This window comes from Carcharodon carcharias, chromosome 9 (assembly GCF_017639515.1).
Source record: "Carcharodon carcharias isolate sCarCar2 chromosome 9, sCarCar2.pri, whole genome shotgun sequence".
Lineage (NCBI taxonomy): Eukaryota > Metazoa > Chordata > Chondrichthyes > Lamniformes > Lamnidae > Carcharodon > Carcharodon carcharias.
The window spans coordinates 39,022,471-39,048,671 of NC_054475.1; the positions used below are offsets into that span (position 1 = coordinate 39,022,471).

Genomic DNA, 26,201 nt, shown 5'->3' on the forward strand with positions numbered 1-26,201 from the left:
GGCTCTGTTTGTCTCTGCCGGACTCTGGCACTGTTTGGCTCTGTTTGGTGCTGTTTTGCTCTGTTTGTATCTGCCAGGATCTGAATGCCTCTGCCAGACTCTGTTTGACTCTCTTTGGCTCTGCAGGGCTCTTCCAGGCCCACTTTTTTCTGGTTGGCTCTGTTTGGCTCTGCCAGGTACTGTTTGACTCTGCCAGCATCTATTTGACACTGTTTGGCTCTACTTCATTTTGTTTGGTACTGTTTGGCTCTGCCAGGTACTGCTTGGCTCTGCCAGGCTCTGTTTCGCTCTGGCTATGTTTGGCTCTGCCAGACTCTTATTGGCTCAGCCAGACTCTTTTTTCCTCTGTTTGGCCCTATTTGGTGCTGTTCCACTCTGTTTTATTCTGTCAGGCTTTGTTTAGCTTGGTGTAGCTCTGCTTGGCTCTGTGTGTCTCTGTCAGGCTCTGTTTGGCACTGTTTGGCTCTGTTTGGTGCTGTTTAGTTCTGTTTGCCTCTGCCAGTCCCTGTTTGGCTCTGTTTGGCTAAACCATGCTCTGCTTGGCTCTGCTGGCCTCTGTTTGCCTCTGCTTGGCTCTGTTTGGGTCTGACTGGCTCTGTTTGGCTCTGCTTGGCGCTGTTTGTCTCTGGTTTGGCTCAGGATATGTCTGCCAGACATATCAGACTCTGTTTGGTTCCCCTGGCTCTGCTGGCCTCTGCCAGTCCCTGTTTGTCAATGTTTGGCTCTGGTTGGCTCTGTTTTGCTCTGCCAGTCTCTGTTTGACTCTTCCAAGCTCTATTTGGCTATTTGGCTCCACCAGGATCTGTTTAGCTCTATCAGCCTCTGTCTCGCTCTGCCAGGCTCTGTTTGTCTCTGCCAGGCTCTGCCAATCTCTGCCAGGCTCCGTTTGTCTCTGTCAAGCTCTGTTTGCCTCTGTTTGTCTCTGCCAGGCTCTGTTTGCCTTCATTTGGCACTGCCAGGCTTTGCATGGCTCTGTGTGGCTCTGCTTGACTTTGACAGCCACTGTTTGTCTTTGTTTGCCTCTGTTTGGATCTGCCAGCATATATTTGACTCTGTTTGGCTCTGTTTAGCTCTGCTTGGCTCTGTTTGCCTCTGTTGTTCTCTGTTTGGCTCTACTTCATTTTGTTTGATACTGCTTGGCTCTGCCAGGCTCTGTTTGGCTCTGTTTGGCTCTGGTTGACTCTGTCAGACAGTTATTGGCTCAGCCAGGCTCTTTTTTCCTCTGTTTGGCCCTATTTGCCACTGTTCTGTTCTGTTTGTTTCTGTCAGGCTCTGTCAGGCTCTGTTTGGCTTGGTGTGGCTCTGCTTGGCTCTATTTGTCTCTGCCAGGCTCACTGTAGCTCACTTTGGCTCTGCCAGTCCCTGTTTGTCTCTGGTTGGCTCTGTTTGGATCTGTTTGGCTAAACCAGCCTCTTCTTGGCTCTGCTATCCTCTGTTTGAATCTGCTTGGCTCTCTTTGGCTCTGACAGGCTCTGTTTGGCTCTGCTTGGTGCTGTTTGTCTCTGGTTTGTCTTTGGTTGTGTCCAGCAGGATCTGTTTGGCTCTACCAGACTCTATTTGCCTCCATTGGCTCTGCTGGCCCCTGCCAGTCCCTGTTTGTCAATATTTGTCTCTGGTTGGCTATGTTTGGCTTTGCCAGGCTCTGTTTGACTCTGTCAGCATCTATTTGACTCTGTTTGGCTCTGTTTAGCTCTGCTTGGTTCTTCTTGCCTCTGTTTGTCTCTGTTTGGCCTTACTTCATTTTGTTTGGTACTGTTTGGCTCTGCCAGGTAAAGCTTGGCTCTGCTTGGCTCTGGTTTGTCTCTGCCAGGCTTTGGAACTGTTTTGGTCTGTTTGGTGCTGTTTTGCTCTGTTTGTATCTGCCAGGATCTGAATGTCTCTGCCAGATTCTGTTTGGCTCTGTTTGGCTCAGCAGGGCTCTTCCAGTCCCTCTTTGTCTCTGATTGGCTCTGGTTGGCTCTGTTTGGCTCTGTTTGGCTAAACTAGGCTCTTTTTGGCTCTGCTAGCCTCTGTTTTGTTCTCTTCAGCTCTGTTGTGCTCTGCAAGCCCCTGTTTGTCAATGTTTGGATCTGAAATGCTCTGTTTGGCTCTGCTTGGTGCTGTTAGAATCTGGTTTGGCTCTGGTTGTGTCTGCCAGAATCTGTTTGGCTCTACCAGGCTCTGTTTGGCTCCCTTGGCTCTGCTGTCCTCTGCTATTCCCGGTTTGTCAATGTTTGGCTCTGGTTGGCTCTGTTTGGCTCTGCCAGGCTCTGTTTGATGCTGCTTGGCTCTATTTGGCTATGTTTGTCTATGCCAGCATCTGTTTGGCTCTGCCAGGTTCTGTTTATTACTGCTAGCCTCTGCCAATCTCGGCCAGGCTCTGTTTGACGCTTTTTGGATCCGCCAGGCTCTATTTGACTCTGTTTGGGTCTGCTTGTCTCCGACAGGCACTGTTTGCCTATGTGTACCCCTGTTTGGCTCTGCCAGCAGCTATTTGACTTTGTTTGGCTCTGGTTAGTTCTGCTTGAATCTGTTTGCCTCTGATTGACTCTGTCCGGCTCTATTTGGCTCTGTTTGGCTCTTTTTGGCTCTGCCAGATACAGCTTGGGTCTGCTTCACTCTGCCAGGCTCTCTCTGGCTCTGTTTGGCTCTGCCTGGTTCTGCCAGGATCCGTTTGGCTCTACCAGGCTCTGTTTGCCTCTGCCAGATTCACCTTGGCTCTCTTTGGCTCTGCAGGGCTCTGCCAGTCCCTGTTTGTCTCTGGTTAGCTCTGTTTGGCTCTGTGTGGCTAAACCAGGCTCAGCGTGGCTCCGTTTGGTTCTGCTTGGCTCTGTTTGTCTCTGTTTGGCTCTACTTCATTTTGATTGGTACTGTTTGGCTCTGCCACGTACTGCTTGGCTCTGCTTGGCACTGCCAGGCTCTATTGCACTCTGTTTGGTTATGTATAACTCTGCCAAGCTCTTAGTGGCTCTGGTTGGCTCTGCTGGCTCTGCCAGGCTCTGTTTGACTCTGCCAGGCCCTATTCGGCTATGTTTGGCTCTGCCGGGGTCTGTTTGTCTCTGCCAGCCTCTGTTGCACTCTGCCAGGCTCCGTTTGTCTCTGCCAGGCTCTGCCAATCTCGGCCAGGCACTGTTTGTCTCTGCCAGGCTCTGTTTGCCTCTGTTTGTCTCTGCCAGGCTCTGTTTAGCTCTTTTTGTCTCTGCCAGACTCCGTTTGCCTCGGTTTGGCACTGCCAGGCTCTGCATGTCTCTGTTTGGCTCTGCCTGACCTTGTCAGGCACTGTTTGCCTCTGTTTGGCTCTGCCAGCATCTATTTGACTCTGTTTGGATCTGTGTAGCTCTGCTTGGCTCTGTTTGGCTCTGTTGTTCTCTGTTTGGCTCTACTTCATTTTGTTTGGTACAGTTTGGCACTGCCAGGTACTGCATGGCTCTGCTTGGCTCTGCCAGGCTCTGTTTGGCTCTGTTTGGCTATGTTTGACCCTGCCAGACTCTTATTAACTCAGCCAGGTTCTTTTTTCCTCTGTTTGGCCCTACTAATGCTTTTCTTCTCTGTTTGTTTTTGTCAGGCTCTGTTTAGCTCAGTGTGGCTCTGCTTGGGTCTGTTTTTCTCTGCCAGGTTCTGTTTGGCACTGTTTGGCTCTGTTTGGTGCTGTTTGGCTGTTTGTATCTGCCAGGATCTGTTTGCCTCTGCCAGACTCTGCTGGCTCTCTTTGGCTCTGCAGGGCTCTGCCCATTACTGTTTGTCTCTGTTTGGATCTGTTTGGCTAAACCAGGCTCTGTTTGGATCTGATGGCTTCTGTTTGGCTCTGCTTGGCTCTGTTTGGCTCTGACAGCATCCGTCTGGCTCTGCTTGGTGCTGTGTGTCTCTGGTTTGGCTCTGGTTGTGTCTGTCAGGATCTGTTTGACTCTGCCAGACTCTGTTTGGCTCTCTTTGGCTCTGCAGGCCTCTGCCAGTCACTGTTTGTCTGTGGTTAGCTCTGTTTTGCTAGACCAGGCTCTGTTTGGCTTTGCTAGCCTCTGTTTGGCTCTACCTGGCTCTGTTTGGCTCTGACAGGCTCTGTTTGGCTCTGCTTGGCGCTCTTTGTCTCTGGTTTGGCTCAGGTTGTGTCTGCCAGGATCTGTTTGGATCTACCAGACTCTGTTTGGCTCCCTTATCTCTGCTGGCCTCTGCCAGTCCCTGTTTGTCAATGTTTGGCTCTGGTTGGCTCTGTTCAGCTCTGCCAGGCTCTGTTTGACTCTGCCAGGCCCTATTTGGCTATGTTTGGCTCTGCCAGCATCTGTTTGGCTCTGCCAGGCTCTGTTTATCACTGCCAGGCTCTGCCAATCTCAGCCAGGCTCTGTTTGACTCTTTTTGGATCTGCCAGTCTCTGTTTGGCTCCTTTTGGCTCTGCCAGGCTCGGTTTGTCTCTGTTTGGCTCTGCCTGGCTCTGACAGGCACTGTTTGCCTATGTTTGCCCCTGTTTGGCTCTGCCAGCAACTATTTGACTCCATTTGGCTCTGTATAGCTCTGCTTGAATCTGTTTGCCGCTGATTGTCTCAGTTTGGCTCTATTTGGCTCTGTTTGGCACTTTTTGTCTCTGCCAGATACTGCATGGCTCTGCCAGGCTCTCTTTGGCTCTGTTGGCTCTGCCAGGGTAAGTTAGGCTCTGTTTGGCTCTGCTTGCTTCAGGCAGGATCTGTTTGGCTCTGCCAGGCTAATTTTGGCTCTGTTTGCCTATGTTTGTCTATGCTTGGCTCTGTTTGGCTCTGTTTGTCTCTGTTTGGCTCTATTTGGTTCTGTTTGGCACTGTTTGTATCTGCCAGTTACTGCTTGGCTCTTCTTGGCTCTGCTAGGCTCTATTTGGACCTATCTGGATCTTTTTGGCTCTATTTGGCTCTGCCAGGCTCTGCTTGGCTCTGTTTTGCTCTGTTAGGTTTTAATAGGCTCTGTTTGGCTCCGTTAGGCTCTGCCAGTCTCTGTGTGGCTCTGCCCAGCTCTGTTTGGTTCTGCCTGGCTCTCTTTGGCTCTGTTTGGTTCTGCCAGGCTCTGTTTGGCTCTATTTGGCTTTTTTTGCATCTGCCAGGTTCTGTGTGGCTCTGTTTGGCTCTCCTTTGCTCTTATTGGCTCTGCCTGCATTTTGTTTTGCACTGCCTGGCTGTTTGGCTCCATTTGGCACTGTTTGGCTCTGTTTGGATCCGGCAGGCTCTGAATGGCTCTGCTTGGCTCTGCTTCGCTCTCAATGGTTCTGCCTGGCTGTGTTTCGCATTGCCTGTCTCCGTTTGGCTCTGTTTGGCCATGCTTAGCTCTGCCAGACTCTGTTTGGCTCTGATTGGTTCTGCCAGGTGCTGTTTGGCTCTGTTTAGCTCTGCTTGGGTCTGTTAGGCCCTGTTTGGCTCTGTTTGTCTCTACCATTCAAGTTTGGGTCTGCCAGGCTCTCTTTGTCACTGCCAGGCTCTCTTTGGCTCTCTTTGGCTCTGTTTGGCTCTGTTTGGCTCTGTATGGCTCCCTTTGGCTCTGCCAGGCTCTGCCAAGCTTTGCTTGGCTCTGTTTAGCCCTGCTTGTCTCTCTTTGGCTCTGCCAGGCTCTCTTTGGCTCTGTTTGGCTCTGCTTTGTTCTGCCAGGATCTGTTTGGCTCTGCCAGGCTCTGTTTGGCACTGCCGGTCTCTGGCTCTGTTTGGCTCTGTTACGCTCTGTTAGGCTCTGTCATGATCTGCCAGGTTTGCCAGGCACTGCCAGGCTCTATTTGGCTCTACCAGCCTCTGTTTGGCTCTGTTTGGCTCTGCCAGGCTCTGTTTGGCTCTGTTTCACTGTTTGCATCTGTTAGTCTCTGTTTGGATCAGTTTGGCTCTGCCAGGTTCTCTTTGGCTCGGCCAGGCTATGTTTGTCTCTGCCAGGCTCTGTTTGGCTCTGCAATGCTCTGTTTAGCTCTGTTTGGCACTGTTTGGCTCTGCTTGGCTCTGTCAGGCTCTGTTTGGCTCAGTTTGGCTCTGTTTGCTCTGTTAGGCTCTGCAAGACTCTGCCAGTGTCTATTTACCTCTGCCTGCTTCTGGTTGGCTGTGTTTGGCTCTACCAGGCTCTATTTGGCTCGGTTTGGCCCTGCCACTCTCTGTTTGGCTCTGCTTGGCTCCGCTTGACTCTGCTTGGGTCTGCCAGGCTCTGTTTGGTTCTGTCAGTCTCTGTTTGCCTCTTCTTGTCTCCACCAGGCTCTGTTTGGCTCTGCTGGGCACTGTTTGGATCTGTTTGGCTCTGCTTGTCACTGGTTTGGCTCTGTTTGGATCTGCCATGCTCTGTTTGGATCTGCCAGGCTCTGTTTGACTCTGCCCAGCTCTGCCAGGCTCTGTTTGGCTCTGTTTGTATCTGCCAGGTTCTGTTTGGCTCTGTATGGCTCTTTGTGGCTCTGTTCGGCTCTCTTTGGCTTTGCCTGGCTTGGTGCAGCTCTGTTTGTATCTGCAAGGCTCTGTATGGCTCTGCTTGTTGTCTTTTGGCTCTGCCAGGCTCTCTTTGGCTCCGCCAGCAAATCCTTTTGGGAATTTTAAGGTACCCCAATAGAATTGAAGGTTTAAAGTAGTTACATGTAATTTTCTGCAACTCTAACATCATTTTGGCTTGAACAATTGTATTCCCTACAGAAATGCAATCATAACACAAACCTGCTAATGGCCGGTACAACTATATCTGAATTTGAATGTATCTATCAATTACTGATATGTAACAGCCATGGATATTTCTGTTAAAGGGGATTATATGCACAACATGCTTGGGTAAACCAACTTCTCATAAAGTTTGAAAATGAACGAATATACAGTAATGTTTTCTTCTGATGCCAGAAAACTTATTTTGCCAGATAATATTCCTAATCTTCCAAAGAAATTAATTTTTCAAAGTTAAAATTCGTACATCTGTTGGAGATTCTGTGGCCATTCAAATGATTTAAATGTGAACATTTTCAGTGTATTTTGGGCAGAAGACCACCTGAGTGGAGAATTTCTCCTGACAGCCCCATGCTGCACAGTCATCTATCAACAGAAATGCAAGATCGGCAATTTCTTTGCCTACATCTCAAAACAATAGCCCATTTGTTAGCAACATCTGGTCATTCAGGTAGACATCTGGCAACTTGACCTTTGACTTCTTCCAGTCTATTAATAGAGATGTTTGTTTAAAAGTAACTCTCAGACAGACCAGGTTAGTCAGATAAGACAAGAGAGGCTGTGGGGGAGAAATAATCTCTCTGCTCTACAAATAGATAGTAAATCAACTCCATCTTTCTATGTAAAGAAAAAAATGCCCTTCCTCCCTCTTGCAAGTGGGTTAGTGTACATGCATTTTTTAATTCCCCATGGTACAGGAACAGAAGTTGAATTGATTGCATCAAATGGCTTTCATGATCCTCTTTGTTTTGCATGTTATGTCTATCGTGGAAAACAAGTTTACAATCCAAACCAATAACACCTCGCCTTGTGTTTCCTCTAGTCCAACTTTGCAGAGTTTATAGGAGTGTACATGCTTAAGACAGGGAGATCAATAGGGAATTTCATTGTTGAAATCTCTGGACCTGCCACTGCATCAGAGGCTCCTGCAAATAAAAGGCAGGTGACCAAGCCACATAAAGGGGCAACTGACAACGCTGAATCTGATTATGTATCTACATCACCTCATCACCTCATATTCATGAAAATCTGTTATAGAATGAAAGGGCCTATTTTGTATTTTAAAATTAAGGTTCAATCCCCATTGATTGTTATTATATCCAATTAATTTTATAAGTGATCAGATACTTCAAACTAACATTAATTAATTCCTAATGACCCAGATCTCCTGGTCTCCAGATCATTTCCGACCAGATGTACCACCCAAGATGCTGGACAGGGCCCCATGGTAGCCTTGACATACGGACCTCTGTGGTAATTGCCTGGGACATTTCAACTTCCAATGGCATTGCCCCTGCTCCCTTGTACCCTCTGCAAAAGTCTTCAACTCTGAGCTAGGGTCAGAGACTTCAGAAATGTCCTTGGTACTTACCTGGATAGTTACCCAGAGAATGCTGAACAGAAAAATCCTAGTCCAACTCCTGGCTAATGGCAGAACTAACCCCTCAATTGCTCACAATGAACCCCCTACCAGCACCATCTGACCCACAGAGTACCCTCCTTACACTTTGACTACCCCCTGTGAAACTGCTCTGCCCCAACTATCTCCTGATACAGCCGAACCCAACTATCCCACCTGACCACCCAACTACCCCACTGACCCCAAACAAACCCAACCCCTGATGCAACCTGACTAGCCCCTGACCCAACTACCTTCTGACTCACCAAAAACCCCACCCAACTACCACCCTATTCACCTGCCAGCCCACCTACCTGCCACCCTACCCACCTACCACCCTACCCACCTACTACCTCACCCATGTGCCACCCTACCCACCTTTTACTTCACCCATCTACCTATCTTACCACCCTACCCATTCATTCATTCATCCATTCATCCATTCACTACTGTTCACACTGAACCTTTAAGCTAACTATACGGCAGTTAGTGCCATAGAAGGTGGTCATTTTTTTAAAAATTAATTTAATGGGATGTGGGCGTCGCTGGCTAGACCAGCATTTATTGCCCATCCCTAATTGCCCTTGAGGAGGTGGTGGTGAGCTGCCTTCTTGACCTGCTGCAGTCCCCGTTGTGTAGGTACACACACAGGGAGGGAGTTCCTGATTTTGAGCCAGCAACAGTGAAGGGACAGCAAAAAATTTCCAAGTCAGGGTGCTGAGTAGCTTGGAGGGGAACTTCCAGGTGGTGGTGTTCCCATGTATCTGCTGCCCTTGTCCTTCTAGGTGGTAGTGATCGTAGGTTTGGAAGGCGTCTTGTCTTCTCCCTGACACTACAGCATTGTGATGCAGTCCTCCAAGGGATGCTGTGCTCTTCATTTCTGGAGAACCTAGGCTTGGAAGACCTGGCAAGAAATGTGGAGCATTGGTGAGGCGTGGAAAAGTTTGAGTGGAATGGCAATCTGATAATGATTGCTGCTTCACAGAATATCCAGGCCAATCTTTTGAATACTTAGGATCTTTGAAAAATTAAAAATTGAGCAAAATTGACACTTTCCTTTCACCCACTGGAGCTACATTTTATGTTCTTGCAGCTGATTTTAAAGGTGTTCAAATTAATGTGGGATGTTTATACTACTTACTTTATTCCACAGCCTATAATTTCCAGTTAGCTGGAAAAAATCAGCAACTAAGAGTTACTATGAATGATTTTCCATCTGTATCCCCTTCACCCTCCTAACCCCACTTCCTTCTTTGTCGTCCCCTGGAAAAAGCTCTCTCCCACTTCAACATTTTTTTTATTTGTTCTTGGGATGTGGGCATTGCTGGCTAGGCCAGCATTTGTTGCCCATTTTTAACTGCTCTTGGGAAAGTGATGATGAGCCACCTTCTTGAACCGTGCAGTTCATATGGTTTAGGTACACCCACAGTTCTGTTAGGTAAGTAGTTCCAGTGTTTTGATCCAATGGCATTGGAGGAAGGGTCGTTCCAAGTGAGAATGGTTTGTAACATAAAGAGTGGTGGTGTTCCCATGAGCCAGCTGCCCTTGTTCTTCTAAGTGGTGGAGACTGTGGATTTGGAAGGTGCTGACAAAGGAGTCTTGGTAAATGGCTGCAATGCATTTTATAGATGGTACACTGTGTGCCAATGGTGGAAGGAGTGAATGTTTAAGGTGGCTGATGGGGTGCCAATCAAGTGGGCTGCTTTGTCTTGGATGATATCAAGTTTCTTGAGTGTTGCTGGAGCTGAACTTGACCAGTCCAGTGGCGAATAATCCATCAAGCTCTTGACTTGTGCCTTGTAGGTGGTTCACAGGTATTTGAAAGTCCGGTGATGAGTTACGCGCCACAGAATTCACAGCCTCTGACCTGCTAATGCAGCCACACTATTTATATGGCTGATCCAGTTACATTTCTGGTAAATGGTAGTCTCCAGGATGTTGATGCTGAAAGATTAAGTGAGGAGATGGCATCAGTGGGAGATGGTTAGATTCTAACTTGTTGGAGGTGGTCATTGCATGGCACTCGTGTGGCATGAATGCAAGTGGCTGGCGTAACCAAAACACCCAGTCACAGAGGTGGGTTTTAAGAAGGATAACTAAAGTATATGAGGGAGATGAAGAGGCAGAGGAATTTTATGTAGGGAATTTCAGCACATATTTCTAGTACAGAAATAGTGGCCTCGCCTTTCATCTTGCGATGTGTTAAGAGCAAGGTATTCCAAAAGAACAGGGGAACCCCAAGAGTAAGTGCAGTGCGTGTAGTGACTTTTACCTGAGCTACCTCATTAACATTTTACTTCTGGATTTCCTGTTCTTTCATTAGCCAGGAACTTGATGTGTACTTGCAAGACACAATCTCAGTTCCAGTATTTAAAGCGACATCCCAAGTGTGCAATGTGAAGGAGTTTGGAGTTGGGAACAATAGAGAAGCAAGTGGCAGTATGAATTTTAGATGGGCAAAGACTGCACTTCATTTCAGTGATGTTTCCCTGGATGTGCTGCTGTGTGTTGCAATGAGTCAGAGAGAGACACTCTTCCTGACAAAGGGAAGGCAGAAGCCTGTGAATGTGACCAAGAAGGCAGTTGGAGGTAGTGGAGGAGTCAGCAGCAGGATCCTAGTGTCAACACACTCTGATTCAGTGCAAGAAGCACTTTAGTGACCTATGCAAACCAGTAGAGCATTCACTACATCCTGCTGTGTACATGTCTCCACCTCTTACTCTGCTTTGTCAAGTCTGCTTACTACAATCTTTACTGCAACCATGACTACTCCTTTTGTGTCTTGCACTGTGAAGGAAAACTAATAGAATGTATCCTTTATTGTGAGGGGAATTGATTGCAAAAGAACGGAGGTTATACTTCAGTTGTACAGGACACTGGTGAGACCACATCTGGAGTACTGTGTACAGTATTGGTCTCCTTATTTAAGGAAAAATGTAAATGCATTAGAAGCAGTTCAGAGAAGGTTTACTAGGTTAATACCAGGAATGGGCGGGTTACCCTATAAGGAAAGGTTGGACAGGTTAAGCTTGTATTCACTGGAGTTTGGAAGAGTAAGAGGTGACTTGATCGAAACCTTTAAGATCCTAAGGGATCTTGACAAGGTGGGTGTGGAGAGAATCATCTTGTGGGAGAATCTAAAACTAGGGGACACAGTTTTAAAATAAGGGTTCGCTCATTTAAGACAGAGATGAGGAGAATTTTTTTTCTCTCAGAGGGGTGTGAGTCTTTGGAACTCTCTTCCTCAAAAGGCGGTGGAAGCAGAGTCTTTGAATATTTTTAAGGCAAAGCTAGATAGATTCTTGATAAGGGTGAAATGTTATTGGGGGTAGGCGGGAGGTTACAATCAGGTCAGTCATGATCTTATTGAAAAGCGGAGAAGCTTGAAGGGCCAAATGGCCTACTCCTGCTCCTAGTTTGTATATTCGTACATAAGTACGTAAATCTTTTTGTCATTTAATCTCTCCTGCCATCCACCCTGTCACAGACCTTCACCTTTGTCCTCTGTGTCCACTCCTCCTTTTCACTTGCACAAAACCTACTACATTTCCTTCAGTTTTGAAGTAAGGTCCTTGACCAGAAATGTTGGGCTGGATTTTCATGCAGTTGGGGAGACTCTGTGGAGGGATGAAAATGGTGGCCGGGATCTGATTTTAACATTCCTGACCACATTTCCGGGGTTCTAGTTTTCAGGGCTGCCTTTTAAGGGTGCGGGCTAGTTTATGCCATGAGCCCACACCCTGAATACCCGCTCTGGCGGTCTCCACAATTTTCATGGAGTCAGGCCAGCTTTTCAAATACTCATGCTTCACAATATCTCAGCGATGTCAAGAGCCAGAGTCTGAATTAGGAACCCTTTTGAAAGGAAAGTTCAAAAGCTCCTCTTCATGCTGCCTCATGCCAAGTTATGCCCCCACTCATCCTGTATGGCCCCTCATGATCCCCAAGCCATGCTATGGCACATCCATGCCCATTCACCCAATATACACTGTATAGAACCAATTATTCCTACAGTGACAATAGGATGTGTAAAATAAGCACTTATTCATTGATAACTTTCCATCTTCTTAAAAGGATGTTCCTTTTTACAACAGGCCAATAAAAATGTCAATCATCCAGACTCTTTAAAGTATCAATAGCTGAAACTGGAAGCACTTGAACCCCCTTTGTGTTGTGCAAATAAACATTGTGAAATTAACAAAAGAGGCCAGAGAGCCAGAGCTATCAATCAAGTGAGGTCTTCCCTGGGGCATAGGTGTTTCAAGGAGAAGTTGCAGACTTGTGAAGGGATGCCTGAAATCAAGGTCCTCACAGACTTTGAAAACAGAGCTATCCAGCTGGCCAGCGATGATCTTGACCGGTCCTGTGCTGACAGTAAGGTCAGTGGTGCTCTACCAAGTGAGGTCCAGCAGAACAACACCCATCAGACAACCATGCTGTGAGTAATGTGTCCTGTGTCACAGGCCACGGCCATGCACTAATTACCTCTCCTTGCTTCCACAGGCACACCTGGGAAATAGCCGACAGAGTCCATGACCCAGGACCTCCAATCAAGCCCCAAAGAAACCTCTGAAGAGGAATCTGGAGGTACCCTCCTTGAAGTCCCGTCATGGCACTCACCCACACCCTCCATCAGCGCAGCGACACACACCTCTGTGAGATCTAGCTTTAGAATAGGCTCGGGATCGCAATCTGGTGAGCACATCGCATAGTCCGATCCACAGCAGGCAGCAGCAGGGATTTTCCAGGTGTCCGGCACTCAGAGGACTGCTGGAGGCTAGAAATTTACTGACTCCGAGTTAGAAGAAGATCCTCTGGACTCGGTCGTGTCACAGTTTTTGGAGCTGCAAAGGCAAGCTCTGGAACAACAGGAAGGGATGTCTGCTGCAGTCCTCAGATTGAAAGGCATGATGGAGAAGTCCGTCCACCTACATTCTGAAGTGACAGCGCCAGCATGCCATCGCACCAAGGTCAACACTGGTAGGATGGCGGCCACCATGGAGACCTTACTCCAAGACGTCGTTCCTGCACTGCTGCGTGGGCTCAAATCCATTGTTGATGCCATAGTTGGCCTCTAACAGTGTGCACGAGAGGGGTGCGGGGCAGCTCAATCTCACTTCAACTACCCCTTCTCCTCAAGAGCCAGCCTGGGGCCCTTGGGCACCCAAAGGGAGGAGGATCAGCAGGTGCCCCCCCACCCCCGCCCCTCCCCCTGGGGCCATCAATCCAGGTGACTCCAGGTTTGCCCGGCCCATCCGAGCCCCCTCTTCCTGTGACCTCAGCAGCTCCAGCTTCACAGGTCAAGGAAGATGCCACTGCCACACAGCAGGGCCCCGAAAGCAGGCCAGGGCCCTCCAGGTCTCAGCAATCCAGACCCACCAAGGTCATCACAAACAAGGGTGTAGCAGTCAGAAGTCTGCCTCCACCTCCACTGTGTATGTCTGTGGATGTCCAAGACGTAGCAGCAGGATTAGGAAAGTTAAGGCAAATTTGTTGCACAGCCTAGGCACAGGTGTAGATCACTTGTACATACTGTTCACTGTTGTCAATAAACTCCTAAGAATGTGTCCCTGCCATGGCTCCTTGTCCCAATGAGCAGCGTTCATGTCACTCAGATGTGAGACCTTTCTGCACAAGATAAAGGCAGGTGTCTCAGTCCAGGGCCTCTTCTCTGTGCTTTATGCAGCCTTCAGATCACAGTGATGGTCCGGCCTCACACTACCTGGACTGATGCAGCATGAGCCTTGTTATACCTTTGCTCTGCTGCAGTCTAAGACCAACACACAGGTGTCATCAGTCTGTGGACTCCTGTATGGCCAAGGGCAGCTCACTTGCCATGAAACTGAGCCATGAAACTTTAGAAGCACCTGACCTGTCAGGGATCTGTGACCAACTGAGAATGTAGGAGTTATGCACACTCCTTGGAAACTGTGCGCAGACCTGCAGGATGCATTTTTGGTGGTCGCATATTGGCTGCACATTCAGTGAATGGAAGCCCTTATGGTCGATGTAGCTGATCGCGTGTTGTGGAGGTGATCTGAACATTACTTGAGTGCAGCCAGTGGCACCCTGCACCTGTGGAATACCTGGGATCTGGGCAAATCCAATCACTCTTGCATCCTGGCTGTCCTGGTCCTGGGAAAACTGCACAAAGTTGTGTGCCCTTGTAAAGATGGCATCCGTGACCCCATGGTTGCATTTGTAGGTGGAGGCTTGTGATATCCTACAGAGATCACCCGTGGAGCCCTGAAAGGAGCCACTGGCGTTGAAAATGAGCACCACTGTCACTTTCATGGCCACTGACGATGGATGCCCGCCATGCCCCCATGGAGCCAAATTCTGCAGCAGGTGGCAGATGTGACCACCAGTTCCCTAGGCATGCCCATTTTTCATCGACCCTGGTTCTCGGTCATCTGCAGGAATGAATGGCAGTGTCTATAGGCCCTGGGTGTCGCTAAGCTAGTTCACCAGACTCCATGATCCTGATTTACTCTTCCTGTGGGATGAAAGTGAGAGGTGCATTGTTTAGCATGGATGTACTAAGAACCTGACCTGCTTGAGTGTGAAGGCCCCTTAATGCATCACAGAGAGTGTTGGCCAGAGATTAGTGCACTGCATGGCTGCCCAAAACCCCACCTACGTTCCCCCCACTCCACCTGACCAATTGGACTGCATGCTGTGCTCTCAGGTCAGGCGCAGGCATTCTCCTAACCCGCACTGCAAGGCTGCGCTGTTCGTTGAACCATGGGGGAGGCTGTTCCAAAATGGGATGCTGACGTTGCAAGGGGCTGTGAGCACTTCCATCAGTGACTGCTCCACGGCCAGCTTTAGCAAGATTATACAACGTGCCGAGTCACCCAACTGTTCTGCAGCCCACTAAAACACTCATTACTTTGCAGTCTGTGTTCAACAGGTGAAAAGATCTGGAGAACTTGGTGGCACTTTCATGCCTCTGCATTGCTTGAGTGGGCAGATAAGCTCGAAGCCCACCTCCAATCATATCAATGGCTGTGTCTGAACTGTCTCAGTTGCAGAGAAATGGTCACTTTATATCAGATGTCCCTAATATATGGCCACTTCCCTCGCCCACCTTCCCCCTGCCAAAATACTTGTGTGCTACTTTTAACCGCAGGGCTGCTCTTTCACCGCACCCCCCGCCACCCCCACCCCCCACCCAACGTGCCTCAAGATTGAAGCCCAAGAGTCCATCCTGGTGAGGGCTGCGCATTGTTACTGTGCACTCACCTCCGAGTTCCCCTCAAAGTGCAGCCCATCAAGTGCACGCCTTTTAAATGCTATTGTGAAACACATCAGCGGGAAGGCGGATGATCCAGCAGGGTCCGGGGACAATTCCAACGGGCAGACCTCATAACGATATGTAGATGTTTACAATGTGTTTCTGCATTCCGATAGCGGGAAATGCGGCCAGTCTGAGTGGACGATTGCCAACTGGTTTCATGCTATTGTGAAACCAATCGTGCCATATAGTCCCCTCATGCCATTGAACACACCTGGCGCAATGGGCACGGAAAATCCCGGCTAATGTGTGATGGACCTCAACTCATTTAAAAGTTGTCTGGATGTGCACTTTAAGTGCCATAACCTGCAGGGCTAAGGACCAAATGCTGGAAAGTGGGGTTAGGATAGGTGCTTGTTTTACGACCTCCACAGACACAATGAGCCAAGTGGCCTCTTTCTGCGCCATAAACTTTCTATGATTCTATGACTGACAGAATCACTAAATTGCGGGGGGGTTGGAAGAGTTCACCTTGGGCCTGAGGGGGTTGATGTCATCTTACTTAAGGAGTTAAGCAGTTCAGAGAAGTTTCACCAGACAGATTCCTGGGATGAGAGGTTTGTCTTATGAGGAAAGATTGAGCGGGTTGTGCCTAAACTCATTGGAGCTTAGAAGAGTGAGAGGTGGTCTTATTAAAACATTTAAGGTTCTGAGGGGGCTTGACAGTGAAGATGCTGACAGGTTGTTTCCTCTCACTGGGGAATATAGAACTGGGGGGCAGAATTTAAAAATAAGTCAGATTTGCGGAGGAATTTCTTCTTTCAAAAGATTGTTAGAATTCAAATGGTGGCCTCCCAACTTTCTTGTCCGACTCCTCCTTGCTGCTCTGACGTTATTGACACTGGTTTTCAGGTGGGAGTTGGGGCTAGTATACCTAAAAGAGGCCTAGGAATGGCCTGCGCATCACTTTGGCAAGCCTGATTCAGTCCAGCACTCACCTCACCAGCCTTAGCCTCCTTGATCCCAGTTAAAACTGGGGCTCAAATGTTTATCATAAATATTTCAATTTTACCCTTCTTGTAGCACAAGGACCGTAACAGGAATGTTGTTTATGTTTAAAATAAGCTGCAATGCTTGAAGTTCGCTTCCAAGGTCATTTACTTAATCTTAGTTTTCAAACATTTTAAAACTTAAATGCTGGACTATGAACTGATTTAACCATTTGAGGACTATTATTCAATGGGCTGCATTTTAATGTAGAGGCGCATGTAGGGTTTGGGTGCAGGTGGGAGATTAAAACTGGCAAAACTGACAGAACATCAGGAAGCCACCTCCAACCCACCACTTCTCAGTTTGACTCCAGCACATTAGGCCTGTGAACAAACTCTTTGGAGAACCAGGTTGTCCATTTCCATCTACTAATTGCCCATCCGGCAGGGGCGGAGGGGTGTTTGATTGCCAATTTTGGTCAAGGTGGGAAAGGGAAGCCATCTCCTGCTGCTACTGGCCCGGAAGGGGACTATAAAAATGTACAATTCCTTTTCAGCCATCTTGGGGCTGCTCCTCCTTCACGCCTGGTTCTCCTGGCAGTGAGCTCACCTGGTGAGGGTTAAAATCAAGTCGGGGTCTGAAAGATGTAATTTTATGTCAATTTTTGAATTTCAATGAGAGCCTTGCCTGCCTGACATGATGATTTAGCTGGACACCTATTAAAATTAGTGGGCAGAACAAGACCAATGAGGATCAGACGAGTAGGCTGATGCCAGCATCTTATACACTTTGCCCAACTCATCCCATTGTCGTAAAGTACAGAGGTGCAGGGTGGCCGTGGTTAAAATCAAGGTGCTAATACTAAGATACCAATGGTTTATTAAAATGCGACACAGATCAGTGGTTTAAACATAAATCCTTTCATATTGCTTTATTTATATAAACAGAAAAGTGCAAAAAAATCATCATAAAGATTTACACCTGGATGAATTCTTCCATTTTCCACATCAACTCCCTCAATGAGTGTGGCTGGATTATGTCTTTAATTTAATTATGAGGATTAATGCCCTGGATTCATGCCTGCTTGCACAAACTCACTTCATATATATCCTCACAGTCAACATTTACAATTCACTATAAGAAAGGTATCAGAAGGAAATCAAGGAATTATGGACCCATTAGCCTAACATTGGATGTCAGAAAATTGCTCGAGGCTATAATTAAGGACAAGGTGAAAACCTTGAAAATTTTCAGCTGATCAGAAAGACCCAGCATGGATTTGCAAAGAACAGGTCATGCCTGACAAAATTGATACAAAGAGGTACTGAAGTAGTGAACAGGGGAATGCCTATGTATGTTATTTATACCGACTTCCAGAGGCTTTTGATAAAGTTCTTCATAAAAAAGATGTTAACGAAAGTTGAGGTTTATGAAATTGAAAGTAAATTATTGATGTTGTTATGAAATATGCTGAGTGGAAGTAAGAATAATGGGCAGGATGTGTTAGTCGTGTCTTGCAAGAACCTGTTGGGGCCTCAACTACTCACAACTATTAGCAACTTAGATCTTGGGTTAGAAAACCACATACTCAAATTTGCCATTGGTGCAAAGATATAGGCAGCATTGTAAGTAATGTAGGTGGAAGCATAAGATTACAAAAAAGATATTGATAAATTAAGTGAATGGGCAAAACTGTGGCAAATGGATTTCAATATAGGCAATGTGAGATCATCCATTTTGAGCCTAAAAAGAATAGGCCAGGTTACTTTCTAAATGGTGAAAAACTGAAAACCAGAGGTGATCCAACAGGGACTTGGGGATCCAGGTACTTAGATTGTTAAAATTTCAGGAACAGGGACAGAAGATGATCCTAAAAGGCTAATGGAATGCTGAATTTAGTATTGAGAGGAATAGAATACTAGGGAGTCGTAGTCATGCCCAACTATACAAAGCAATGGTTAGATCACACCTGGAGTACTGTGAGCAGTTCTGGGCATCACGCCTTAGGAAGAACCTATTAGTCTTGGAGAAAGTACAACTTAGGTGCATTAGAATTATACCTAGACTCCAAGGGTTAAATTACGAGGGGAATTACACATACTATGTTGGCATTGCCAAGAATTTAGAAGGTTAAGTATTGGTTTGATCAAAGTTTTCAAAATATTAAGAGGAACAGATATGGTAGATACAGAAACATTATTTTTGCTCTTTGATGAGTTTAGGACTGGGGGTGTATAGTCTAAAAATTAGAGCCAGACCTTTCAGAAGTGAAATTAAGAAACACTTCTATACACAAAGGGCAGTAAAACTTTGGTGCTCTCTTCCACATTTGGCAATTGATGCTTGATCTATTGTTAATTTTTGATCTGAGGTTGATAGATTTTTGTTAATGATAGGCATTAACTTAAATGGGCAAAACTGATCACATAAAGTTAGGTTCCAGATCAGCCATGATTTAATTGAATGATGGAACAAGTTCAAGGGGCTAGATGACCCACTTTTGCTCTTATGTTCGTATACGATTACACCCAGCCTCCAGGGAGTCTCTGTCCAGATTTTATTTACTCCAGAATCAGGCTGAGGCCTGACTTGTATTTAAACTGCAAGTTTAGCATTTGTGCAAAGCTCAGTGCAAATGTATCTTTGGTCTGAGTTTGGTCTGAACCTAGGTTTCAGAGGTGAAGAGGCCATAAATACCTAAGGGACATCAGCACAATCTATTATTGCAAAATTGTAATTTGGACTAGAATTACTGAGTTTCAATGTTTACTAGTAAATTCAGAGCAAAAATATGTTTTAAAACGATAATCAAATCCTTAGGCAGCTGTTGATTGATGCAGCATTCTTGTGTGGGTGGATTTATTAAACCTTCTTTCTTGTGAAAGACAAATATTGTTTGAAAAAAGATAGGAATTGATATTTGTTATTTCCTGTCATTTTGAACATTTTGAATGCTGGAATGATTCATTATTCTCTTCTATTAGTAAGTAATTGTTGATGAAATTAAGCAAGATATGAGCTGATTAAAAACTTTCAGTGACAATATGGTAGTGTCTTCCTGATGATTTGAAAATAAGGGCTCTTACTTTGGACAAAGTTTAAGTTATTTGGCCATGAGCATTTTTCTTTCAAAGGCACCGACTCCTGCTGGCATACTGTTCAACAGCACATCATCCAGTGACCATTCTTTATGTGTGAACCTAGACACACTATTTGACTTTAGAGAGCATTGCAACAGAGTCCAATCCTATCCTCATAAGAGCATTTTTCCAGCAGGCCACCAAATAACACTTGGGACCTAGAACCCAGAATGGTTTTTCTTTGTCTTCCTTTAAGGGGGGATGCAGAGTCCAATTGTAGCACCCATGTTGCTGTCCAGCTAAACTCCAGAAACTCAGGATGACTCTGAGATTAAACCTAATTGGACATTCCTGGTCTCCATGACTCAATTCCACACTTTGCCAACTAAATCATTACGGGCCTTCAAAAGAATGAGGTTTAGAACAATAATAATTTGAGTGCTTAAAATTGTGTTAAAATGCAGTACATTTGGATGTTATTAATCAGAGAAACAAAGGGGCAGTTTTATCATTTATGTTTAGTGATAAATCACCTGCACCACATAGAGGAATATTTGGGAAGAAGGATCGCAGGCCTGTAATGGAGCTCACCTTGATTCTCATTGGGAACTCACAAAGGTACCTTGATGGATGTTTGATGTCATCCACCTATGATTTCTCTATGTTGTCTAGCCAAGCACATTGGAGGGAAATCCAACCTAAAGTGTGAAGCTTGGTATTTTAAACTCTTTTGAAAAGGACGCTAATCTTACCACACCAACAGCACTCTGTGTGTACCTACACCACATGGACTGCAGTAGTTCAAGAAGGCAGCTCGCCACCACCTTCTCAAGGGCAATTAGGGATGGGAAATGAATGTTGGCCCAGCCAGCGAAACCCACGTCCTACGAATGAATTAAAAACATAAATGAGGCCATTCAGTCCAACTTCCCTGTGCAGGTTCTTTGAAAGAGCTACCCAGTCAGTCCCACTTCCTTGCTCTTGTCTCCCCTTCAAGTATTTATACTTTTCCATAAAATTAGAATCATTTAATTCTATTAATTCAAAATATTTCAAAATTTTATGCCAATCAACGAGCATGGTTTGAAAAAAATGTGTGAATTTTGCATTCATTCTTGTTTTTCCTAATTAGTATACTGCTGGTATATTTACCCTCTCTGTTGGCTACTTTCAAGGAATACTATTCCTTCTGAGAGCAGACCATTTGTCTTTTTGTGGATCCTTCTACTTGATAGAAAGAAAAGTCTATTTTGTTTGCAAAACCCAGGGCCAAGAGCTGTGCAACCCTTCCCCTTCCCCTGCAATACTTCACTCCTTTTCCTGACAGTAGTGTTTGTCGTAGAAACACTTTAGTGTTTTTTTAAGTAACCTATTGTGTTTTATTTTGCTGATTTTTTTAACAACAGGAAGAATGAAAGTTAATTAAACGGAACAGAATGTCAGAATGTCATGGGAAACTATGTAGCATGTCCAAAGCTGATTAAGCCAACTGGAGTTTATGAGCTGCTGGTTGAGCAAGGGCTAAAAATTCAGACCAAATGATGCAATCCATTATCAACTGCCATTTACCACCATCTATTAAAAATGGGAGGTCAGCTTTTTATTTACTTGAATCCATCTCCATAATTCATTGTAATTTCAGTGTCTAGCCATTTTTAAACATTACTCCTCAGCAAATTAACTGAATCTGAGCAGAACAGCAATCTTCTTTCAAATTTTTCTGTACTTACCCAGGCAGGCTTTTGTGCCAAACAGTGAAAGGTATTAACTACAATTAGTAGCATGATGGTCATGGTTTCCTACTGGGAGAATCAGAAAGCACATTTAATGTTTCCAACAAAGGAGGATATAGGACAGTCAGGAGAGGGTCAGGACAAGGACATTAGTTTTGGATTGCTTGAGCAAAGAGATGGAACAGACACGATGAGCCAAATCATTTCCTTCTTTGCCGGAAGTCTCTTAGAGTCAGGCCACATGGCTATCGGCACAACCTATGCATGTGTTTTAAACAGCACAAACCAATGGTGATTGTTGTGCTAATTTCCAATCACATCACTTTAAAAATGTCTCAATCATGAGTGTTTTTTTTTACTTTGTCTATTTTTTTTTTATCATTCTTCCCCTGATGGCATTTGAGTTCTTCTAAAGAACTGGCAACCCCTCAGTACTTCACCCAAGTAGCCATTGTTCATGCATGAGTCAAGGTATGGAGCGTTAGCATGCTATTTGACCATGGGAGGAGAGCAGAATGGAGTCCAATTCTGACTTTATTCTGCGTTTGGGCATTTTCCAGCACGAATCAATGGCATTGCTAAACAATATGAATCTGTACTATTAGCACTTTGCTTTATATAATAAACTAATGATGCTCTTGTTCCCCACCAGATTGAATCCCAGTCCCAAGTGGAGACAAAAGCACCAGGATTAGAATCACAACAGTGTCATTGATATGGTTGGATGTTGGTCTTCATCACTTATAGAAGAAAGAATGAAATAAAGAAAGGAATTCTATTAATATAGTGCATTTCACTTTCTCAGGACAGCAATATTAATTTGCATTTATATAATGCCTTTACATGACAAAACATGCATTATCAAGCAAAATTTGACAGAGTCACTTAAGGTGATATTAGGGCAGATGGCCAAAGCTTGGTCAGAGATAGATTTTAAGAAGGGTCTCAAAGAAAGAAAGAGGGGTAGAGAAATTTAAGAAGGGAATTCAAGAGCTTAGGGCCTTGGCAATTAATGGGTGTGGTAGGAGCAATAAAAATTGGGGAAATTCAAGCAGCCAGAATTGGCAGAGTGCAAAGGTTTAAGGGGGCTGTAAGGTTGGAGGAGATCACAGGGATGGAGAAGGCAGAGGCCATGGAAGGATTCGAAAACAAGAATGAAGTTTAAAGTCTAGACATTGCTTTACAAGTGCAGTCTTGCCATTGAGGTGACTGTTGGCGGGGTCAGGGAGGGTGAGGGAAGGGGGCGGTGGTGCGCTAGTGGTGGTGGTGGTTAAGGACAGCCCTGCCTCTGAGGTGGCTGGTGACAGGCGGGGGGAGTGGCGGGGGTACAAGGCAGCTGTGACGTTGAATATAGCGCACAAGCATTCGTGCTTGGAGGGGGTTTGGGTGGGTGAGGGGAGTGCATTTGGGAAACCTGTAGAAAGTGAGCATTCCCCTGCAACTCAGACAGTTCAGGCGCAGCCACATTGATATGATTGGGGTCGGGCTTCTAGCCTATCTGCCTGCTCAAACAACGTAGAGGCATCAAAGTGCCACCAAGTTCTCCTGAGCTCCCCCTACCCACCCCCAGCACAGACTGCAAATTCATGAACATTTTAGTGGACTGCAGAACAGTTGGACTGCACATGTTGTACAATCTCCTCGCTAAAGCTGGCCATGGAGCAGCCACTGCTGGAGGTGCTCACAGCCCCTTGCAATGTCAGAATGCCGGTTTGGACCAGTCTCCCTCATGGTTCAGGCTAACAGGGCAGCCATGCAGTGCATTAATTTCTGGTCATCCAAACGGTGGCCAGCACTCTCCAGGAAGCGTTAAGGCACTGTCACACTTAACCAGGACAGGTTCTTAGTGCACCCATGCTCACCACATATCTCTCTTTCATCCTGCAGGAGATGTACATCAGGATCATGGAGCCTGGTGAACTAGCTGTATGCCTGATGGCCTACAGAGTGTGAAGAAGACGGAGGAGAGAGTGTCTGAGGCTCCTGGCTGCACAGAGGCAGGAGCAGCAACCTTAAAAAGAAAGGATGGCTGGGGCTCCCGCACATGCCACCCAAGAGCAGTGAGCCATTGCAGGCTGGCGCCTAGCGACACCCCAGGTCTACAGAAGCCGCCTTTCATTGCTGCAGATAACCGAGAACCAGTGTCACCGAAGACTGCAAATTTCTAGGGAACTGGTCCCTCACATCTGCCAGTTATTGCAAGATTTGGCACCACGGGGACATGGGGGGCATCCACTGCCAGTAATTGTGAAAGTGACCATGGCGCTCAATTTATATGTTAGTGGTTCGTTTCAGGGTTCCACAGGTGACCTATGTGAGATCTCTGAAGACTCTACCCACAAATGTATCCATGGGGTCATGGATGCCATCTTAGGAAGGGCACACAACGTTGTGCATTTTGCCCAGGACCAGGACAGCCAGGATGCAGGAGTGATTGTATTTGCCCAGATCTCAGGTTTCCCACAGGTGCAGAGTGTGACTGACTTCATTCACATGGTGCTCAGATCTCCATCGCAACACATGGTGGACTACATCAACTGCAAGGGATTCCATTTGCTGAATATGCAGCTGGTGTGCAACCACCAGAAACGCATCCTGCAGCTGTGCACAAGGTTTTCAGGGAGTGTGTACAACTCCTACATCCTCAGTCGGTCACAGATCCCTGGAGTCTTCCAGGGTTAACAGGAGCTGCAGGGTTGGCTGCTCAGGGACAAGGGCTATCCACAGAGGATGTGGCTGATGACACCCATGCAGCAGCCTCAGACTGCAGCAGAGCGATGGTATAATGAGGCTCATGATGCAGCTCGCAACTTGGTGGAGCAGACAATCGGGATACTGAAGAGGAGGATCGGGTGCCTGGGCTGATCTGGTGGAGCCCTGTAATACAGTCCGCAGACGGTGTCATGTATTGTCGTCATCTGCTGAACCCTTTACAACCTGGCACTCCAATGGTTAGATGAGCTGGCTGAGGAGGAGATGGAGGAGCTGCATGTCTCCTCTGATGAGGAGGACACCAACGGGAATGAGGCTGAGGAGTCCTCAGAGATGACAATGACGGTGATGAGGCTTTTGCACTGGTGAGACAAGGCAGGCGTGTTCGAGAGGCCATCATAGTTGCTAGATTTGTAGAGGATGATGACAGCATGCAGTGAAGTGACTCCATGGTTCCTCACATCGCATTTGTGAATGTTTGACTCCAGTCTGGCTTAAGGTAGCGCGAATACCCTCTGTGAGAATGCTGCTGTCATGGAGACGCACTGGAGGCCCTAATAGTCGCTCGATTGCAGGAGGATGATGACGAGATGCTGTGAGGACACTCCATAAATCTTTACATAGCCTCTGAGAATGTCTGGCTTCTGTCTGGCTGAGGGCAGCTCGCTTGCACTACGTGATCTGGGACATATCACAGAGATGCAGCCATGAAACTTTAGAATCACCTGATGCTTTGTCCATCTTCAGCACCTGAGCCCTTCAGGAGCTGGAGCACAGCATCAGTGGTCACAGATACTGTAGAGATGGGGGCCAGCCCCTCCTTAGAGGTGCTAAGAGCACACTGAGAATGGGAGTACTCTGTGGCACCTGCGCACTATATTCCAGCATCAATAACAAGCAACGCCAAGATGCAGGCATCAGTAATGTCTCCAGGGAGTGTGAGACTGGACCATTACTTTGGTCTGAAAGCTGCACAAAACACAGGGAAGAGGCCTTGGACTGAGACACCTGCCTTTATCTTGTGCAGAAAGGTTTCACATCTGAGTAACATGAACATTGCTCATCAGAACAAGGAGCCATTGGCAGAGAGACATTCTTGGGAGTTCATTGACCATAGTGAACAGTATGTACAAGTGATTAACTCCCGTGCCTGGGCTGTGCAATTAATTCTTCTTAACCTTCTTGACCCTGCTGTTATGTCTTGGTGCTCCCCGAACACCCACAGCGGAGGTGGAGGCAGCCTGCTGACTGGGACGCCCTGTCTGTGATGACTTTGGCAGGCGTCCTCTGGAGGCCTGAGGCTTGGAGGGCTCCGGCCTGCTTTCAGGGTGCTGCTGTGTGGCAGTGGCACCCTCTTGGCCTGTGGAGCTGGAGCTACTGAGGCACAGGAGGAGGGGAGTCGGATTGGCCAGACACTCCTCTAGTCAACTGGATGGACGGGCCCAGACTGTGCACCCTCCTTATGGGTGCCCGGGTGCCCCAGGCTGACTCCTTGAGGAGAAGGGGAAGCTGGAGTGAGATCAAGCTGCCCAGCAGCCCTCTCGCGTACACACTGTTGGAGGCCAAATATGGCATCAGCGATGGATTTGAGCCAGAGAACAGTGCAGGAGTGAAGTCCTGGACCAAGGTCTCCATGGCCACCACCATCTTACCAGCGTTGACCTCAGTGCGTTTGCATGCTGGCGCTATGACCTCAGACTGAAGGCGGATGGAGGCCTCCATCGTACTTTACAATCTGAGGAGTGCAGTGGACATCCCTTCCTGATGTTCCAGAGCTTGCCTTTGCAGCTCCAGCAACTGTGACATGGCCGAGAGGCTCGTCACCTGACTCATCGTCAGCAACATTCTGACCTCCTGCAATCCTCTGAGTTCCGGACACCAGGGAAGTTCCTGTTTCCTCCTGCAGTGATCAGAAACTGTGATGTGCTCACCAGATTGTGATCCCGAGGCTATTCTAAAGCTAGATCACACCGACGTGTGTCTCTCTGCACTGGTGGAGGGTGTGGGTGAGCGCTGTGACGGGACTTCAGGGAGTGTGCCTCTGGATTCCTCTTCAGAGGTTTCTTCGGGGCTTGATTGGAGGCCCTGAGTCATGGACTCTGTTGGCTGTTTGGCAGATATGCCTGCAAAAGCAAGGGGAGATAATTAGTGCATGGCAGCGGCCTGTGAAAAAGGACACATCACTCAGGGCATGGCTGACTGATGGATGTTGCACTGCTGGGTCCTCACTTCGTTGAGTAGTGCTGACATCATGGTCCTGTGGAGGAAGTTGTCAAGGTGCAGTAGGTAGATGAGAAATAGTATAGGGCCAAGTATAGATCCTTTGGGGGAAACCAGAGGTCATGGTGCAGGAATAGAAATGTGAATAACTGGCTGTGATTGGATAGATAAGAATGGAATCAGGCGAGTGTAGTCCTATCCAGTTGAACAACAATAGAGAAA

At 46.9% G+C, this 26,201-nt stretch overlaps 1 long non-coding RNA gene across 1 annotated transcript in view; it reads left to right on the forward strand.

The window, feature by feature from the left end:
* Positions 1–21,730, forward strand: part of LOC121282632 — a 103,361-nt gene extending 81,631 nt beyond the window's left edge. The window contains exon 3 of the long non-coding RNA XR_005944085.1: positions 21,700–21,730. This is a non-coding gene — a long non-coding RNA (uncharacterized LOC121282632). The remainder of the gene's footprint in view (positions 1–21,699) is intronic.
* Positions 21,731–26,201: the final 4,471 nt, after the last annotated feature.